Below are 6,609 nucleotides of genomic sequence, written 5' to 3'. Positions count from 1 at the left end.
CAAATCCTAATATCGAAATACGCCAACCCAACAAGTACCTTTGGAGACACCTGTAGAGCACCTTTATAATCACCCATTTACGTTGTGACGTTTGGTAGCACACAAAGTATTCCTCCGGTAAACGGGAGTTGCATAATCTCATAGTCATAGGAACATGTATAAGTCATGAAGAAAGCAATAGCAACATACTAAACGATCGAGTGCTAAGCTAACGGAATGGGTCAAGTCAATCACGTCATTCTCCTAATGAGGTGATCCCGTTAATCAAATGACAACTCATGTCTATGGCTAGAAAACATAACCATCTTTGATTAACGAGCTAGTCAAGTAGAGGCATACTAGTGACACTCTGTTTGTTTATGTATTCACACATGTATTATGTTTCCGGTTAATACAATTCTAGCATGAATAATAAACATTTATCATGATATAAGGAAATAAATAATACTTTATTATTGCCTCTAGGGCATATTTCCTTCAGTCTCCCACTTGCACTAGAGTCAATAATCTAGTTCACATCGCCATGTGATTTAACATCAAAAATTCACATCACCATGTGATTAACACCCATAGTTCACATCTCTATGTGACCAACACTCAAATGGTTTACTAGAGTCAATAATCTAGTTCACATCGCTATGTGATTAACACCCAAAGAGTACTAAGGTGTGATCATGTTTTGATTGTGAGATAATTTTAGTCAACGGGTCTGTGACATTCAGATCCGTAAGTATTTTGCAAATTTCTATGTCTACAATGCTCTGCATGGAGCTACTCTAGATAATTGCTCCCACTTTCAATATGTATCTAGACCGAGACTTAGAGTCATCTAGATTTAGTGTCAAAACTTGCATTGACGTAACCCTTTACGATGAACCTTTTGTCACTTCCATAATCGAGAAACATATCCTTATTCCACTAAGGATAATTTTGACCGCTGTCCAGTGATCTACTCCTAGATCACTATTGTACTCCCTTGCCAAAATCAGTGTAGGGCATACAATAGATCTGGTACACAGCATGGCATACTTTATAGAACCTATGGCCAAGGCATACGGAATGACTTTCATTCTCTTTCTATCTTCTGCCGTGGTCGGGCTTTGAGTCTTACTCAATTTCACACCTTGTAACACAGGCAAGAACTCTTTCTTTGACTGTTCTATTTTGAACTACTTCAAAATCTTGTTAAGGTATGTACTCATTGAAAAAAAACTTATCAAGCGTCTTGATCTATCTCTATAGATCTTGATGCTCAATATGTAAGCAGCTTCACTGAGGTCTTTCTTTGAAAAACTCCTTTCAAACACTCCTTTATGCTTTGCAGAATAATTCTACATTATTTCCGATCAACAATATGTCATTCACATATACTTATCAGAAATGCTGTAGTGCTCCCACCCACTTTCTTGTAAATACAGGCTTCACCGCAAGTCTGTATAAAACTATATCCTTTGATCAACTTATCAAAGCGTATATTCCAACTCCGAGATACTTGCACCAGTCCAAAGATGGGTCGCTGGAGCTTGCATATTTAGCACCTTTAGGATTGACAAAACCTTCTGGTTGCATCATATACAACTCTTCTTTAATAAATCTATTAAGGAATGCAGTTTTGTTTATCCATTTGCCATATTTCATATAATGCGGCAATTTCTAACATGATTCAGACAGACTTAAGCATAGATACGAGTGAGAAACTCTCATCGTAGTCAACACCTTGAACTTGTCGAAAAACCCTTTTTGCGACAATTCTAGCTTTGTAGATAGTAACACTACTATCAGCGCCCGTCTTCCTCTTGACGATCCATTTATTCTCAATTGCTTGCCGATCATCGGGCAATTCAACCAAAGTCCACACTTTGTTCTCATACATGGATCTCATCTCAGATTTCATGGCCTCTAGCCATTTTGCGGAATCTGGGCTCACCATCGCTTCTTCATAGTTCGTAGGTTCGTCATGGTCTAGTAACATAACCTCCAGAACAGGATTACCGTACCACTCTGGTGCGGATCTCACTCTGGTTTACCTACGATGTTTGGTAGTAACTTGATCTGAAGTTACATGATCATCATCATTAACTTCCTCACTAATTGGTGTAGGTGTCTTAGAAACTGGTTTCTGTGATGAACTACTTTCCAATAAGGGAGCAGGTATAGTTACCTCATCAAGTTCTACTTTCCTCCCACTCACTTCTTTCGAGAGAAACTCCTTCTCTAGAAAATTTCCGAATTTAGCAACAAAAGTTTTGCCTTCGGATCTGTGATAGAAGGTATACCCAACAGTCTCCTTTGGGTATCCTATGAAGACACATTTCTCTGATTTGGGTTCGAGCTTATCAGGTTGAAGTTTCTTCACATAAGCATCGCAGCCCCAAACTTTAAGAAACGACAACTTTGGTTTCTTGCCAAACCACAGTTCATAAGGCATCGTCTCAACGGATTTTGATGGTGCCCTATTTAACGTGAATGCAGCCGTCTCTAAAGCATAACCCCAAAACGATAGCGGTAAATCAGTAAGAGACATCATAGATCGCACCATATCTAGTAAAGTGCGATTACGACGTTCGGACACACCATTACGCTGTGGTGTTCCGGGTGGCGTGAGTTGCGAAACTATTCCGCATTGTTTCAAATGTAGACCAAACTCGTAACTCAAATATTCTCCTCCACGATCTGATCGTAGAAACTTTATTTTCTTGTTACGATGATTTTCAACTTCACTCTGAAATTCTTTGAACTTTTCAAATGTTTCAGACTTATGTTTCATTAAGTAGATATACCCATATGTGCTTAAATCATCTGTGAAGGTGAGAAAATAACGATATCCGCCACGAGCCTCAACATTCATCGGACTACATACATCTGTATGTATGATTTCCAACAAATCTGTTGCTCTCTCCATAGTTCCGGAGAACGGTGTTTTAGTCATCTTGCCCATGAGGCACGGTTCGCAAGTACCAAGTGATTCATAATCAAGTGGTTCCAAAAGTCCATCAGTATGGAGTTTCTTCATGCGCTTTACACCGATATGACCTAAACGGCAGTGCCACAAATAAGTTGCACTATCATTATCAAATCTGCATCTTTTGGTTTCAATATTATGAATATGTGTATCATTACTATCGAGATTCAACAAAAATAGACCACTCTTCAAGGGTGCATGACCATAAAAGATATTACTCATATAAATAGAACAACCATTATTCTCTGATTTAAATGAATAACCGTCTCGCATCAAACAAGATCCAGATATAATGTTCATGCTCAACGCTGGCACCAAATAACAATTATGTAGGTCTAAAACTAATCCCGAAGGTAGATGTAGAGGTAGCGTGCCGACCGCGATCACATCGACTTTGGAACCATTTCCCACGCGCATCGTCACCTCGTCCTTAGCCAATCTTCGCTTAATCCGTAGCCCCTGTTTCGAGTTGCAAATATTAGCAACAAAACCAGTATCAAATACCCAGGTGCTACTGCGAGCATTAGTAAGGTACACATCAATAACATGTATATCACATATACCTTTGTTCACCTTGCCATCCTTCTTATCCGCCAAATACTTTGGGCAGTTCCGCTTCCAGTGACCAGTTTGCTTGCAGTAGAAGCACTCAGTTTCAGGCTTAGGTCCAGACTTGGGTTTCTTCTCCTGAGCAGCAACTTGTTTGCTGTTCTTCTTGAAGTTCCCTTTCTTCTTCCCTTTACCTTTTTTCTTGAAACTGGTGGTCTTATTGACCATCAACACTTGATGCTCCTTTTTGATTTCTACCTCCGCAGCCTTTAGCATTGCGAAGAGCTCGGGAATTGTCTTACTCATCCCTTGCATATTATAGTTCATCACGAAGCTCTTGTAGCTTGGTGGCAGTGATTGAAGAATTCTGTCAATGACGCTATCATCTGGAAGATTAACTCCCAGTTGAATCAAGTGATTGTTATACCCAGACATTTTGAGTATATGCTCACTGACAGAACTATTCTCTTCCATCTTGCAGCTATAGAACTTATTGGAGACTTCATATCTCTCAATCCGGGCATTTGCTTGAAATATTAACTTCAACTCCTGGAACATCTCATATGCTCCATGACGTTCAAAACGTCGTTGAAGACCCGGTTCTAAGCCGTAAAGCATGGCACACTGAACTATCGAGTAGTCATCAACACGTGACTGCCAGGCATTCACAATGTCTGCAGTTGCTGGTGCAGGTGGTACACCTAGCGGTGCTTCCAGGACGTAATTTTTCTGTGCAGCAATGAGGATATCCTCAAGTTACGGACCCAGTCCGTGTAATTGCTACCATCATCTTTCAACTTTGCTTTCTCAAGGAACGCATTAAAATTCAACGGAACAACAGCACGGGCCATCTATCTACAATTAACATAGACAAGCAAGATACTATCAGGTACTAAGTTCATGATAAATTCAAGTTCAATTAATCATATTACTTAAGAACTCCCACTTAGATAGACATCCCTCTAATCCTCTAAGTGATCACGTGATCCATATCAACTAAACCATGTCCGATCATCACGTGAGATGGAGTAGTTTCAATGGTGAACATCACTATGTTGATCATATCTACTATATGATTCACGCTCGACCTTTCGGTCTCCGTGTTCCGAGGCCATATCTGTTATATGCTAGGCTCGTCAAGTTTAACCTGAGTATTCCGCGTGTGCAACTGTTTTGCACCCGTTGTATTTGAACGTAGAGCCTATCACACCCGATCATCACGTGGTGTCTCAGCACGAAGAACTTTCGCAACGGTGCATACTCAGGGAGAACACTTATACTTTGATAATTTAGTGAAGGATCATCTTATAATGCTACCGTCAAACAAAGCAAGATAAGATGCATAAAGGATTAACATCACATGCAATCATATAAGTGATATGATATGGCCATCATCATCTTGTGCTTGCGATCTCCATCTCCGAAGCACCGTGCTTGTGATCTCCATCTCCGAAGCACCGTCATGATCACCATCGTCACCAGCGTGACACCTTGATCTCCATCGTAGCATCGTTGTCGTCTCGCCAACTTATTGCTTTTACGACTATCGCTACCGCTTAGTGATGAAGTAAAACTATTACATGGCGATTGCATCTCATACAATAAAGCGACAACCATATGGCTCCTGCCAGTTGCCGATAACTCGGTTACAAAACATGATCATCTCATACAACACATTATATCACATCATGTCTTGACCATATCACATCACAACATGCCCTGCAAAAACAAGTTAGATGTCCTCTACTTTGTTGTTGCATATTTTACGTGGCTGCTACGGGCTTAGCAAGAACCGTTCTTACCTACGCATCAAAACCACAACGATAGTTTGTCAAGTTGGTGCTGTTTTAACCTTCGCAAGGACCGGGCGTAGCCACACTCGGTTCAACTAAAGTGAGAGAGACAGACACCCGCCGGTCACCTTTAAGCAACGAGTGCTCGCAACGGTGAAACCAGTCTCGCGTAAGCGTACGCGTAATGTCGGTCCGGGCCGCTTCATCTCACAATACCGCTGAACCAAAGTATGACATGCTGGTAAGCAGTATGACTTATATCGCCCACAACTCACTTGTGTTCTACTCGTGCATAGCATCAACGCATAAAACCAGGCTCGGATGCCACTGTTGGGGAACGTAGTAATTTCAAAATTTTCCTACGCACACGCAAGATCATGATGATGCATAGCAACGAGAGGGAAGAGTGTTTTCCACGTACCCTCGTAGACCGACAGCGGAAGCGTTATCACAACGCGGTTGATGTAGTCGTACGTCTTCACGATCCGACCGATCAAGTACCGAACGTACGGCACCTCCGAGTTCTACACACGTTCAGCTCGATGACGTCCCTCGAACTCCGATCCAGCCGAGTGTTGAGGGAGAGTTTCGTCAGCACGACGGCGTGGTGACGATGATGATGTTCAACCGACGCAGGGCTTCGCCGAAGCTCCGCAACGGTATTATCGAGGTGTAATATGGTGGAGGGGGGCACCGCACATGGCTAAGAGATCTCAAGGATCAATTGTTGTGTCTCTGGGGTGCCCCCCTGCCCCCGTATATAAAGGAGCAAGGGGGAGGCAGCCGGCCAAGGGGAGAGGCGCGCCATAGGGGGGAGTCCTACTCCCACCGGGAGTAGGACTCCTCCTTTCCTTGTGGGAGTAGGAGAAGGGAAGGGGGAAGGAGAAAGAAGGAAGGGTGCGCCCCCCTTCCCTAGTCCAATTCGGACCAGACGATGGGGAGGGGTGTGGCCACCTTTTGAGGCCTTTCTCTCCTTTCCCGTATGGCCCATTAAGGCCCAATACGAATTCCCGTAACTCTCCGGTACTCCGAAAAATACCCGAATCACTCGGAACCTTTCCGAAGTCCGAATATAGTCGTCCAATATATTGATCTTTACGTCTCGACCATTTCGAGACTCCTCGTCATATCCCCGATCTCATCTGCGACTCCGAACTCCTTCGGTACATCAAAACTCAATAAAACTGTCATCGTAACGTTAAGCGTGCGGACCCTACGGGTTCGAGAACTATGTAGACATGACCGAGACACGTCTCCGGTCAATAACCAATAGCGGGACCTGGATGCCCATATTGGCTCCCACAT

This window comes from Aegilops tauschii, chromosome 3 (genome assembly GCF_002575655.3).
Source record: "Aegilops tauschii subsp. strangulata cultivar AL8/78 chromosome 3, Aet v6.0, whole genome shotgun sequence".
NCBI classification, from domain to species: Eukaryota; Viridiplantae; Streptophyta; class Magnoliopsida; order Poales; family Poaceae; genus Aegilops; species Aegilops tauschii.
The sequence above is the reverse complement of the archived record's forward strand: the minus strand, read 5'-3'. Positions refer to the sequence as shown.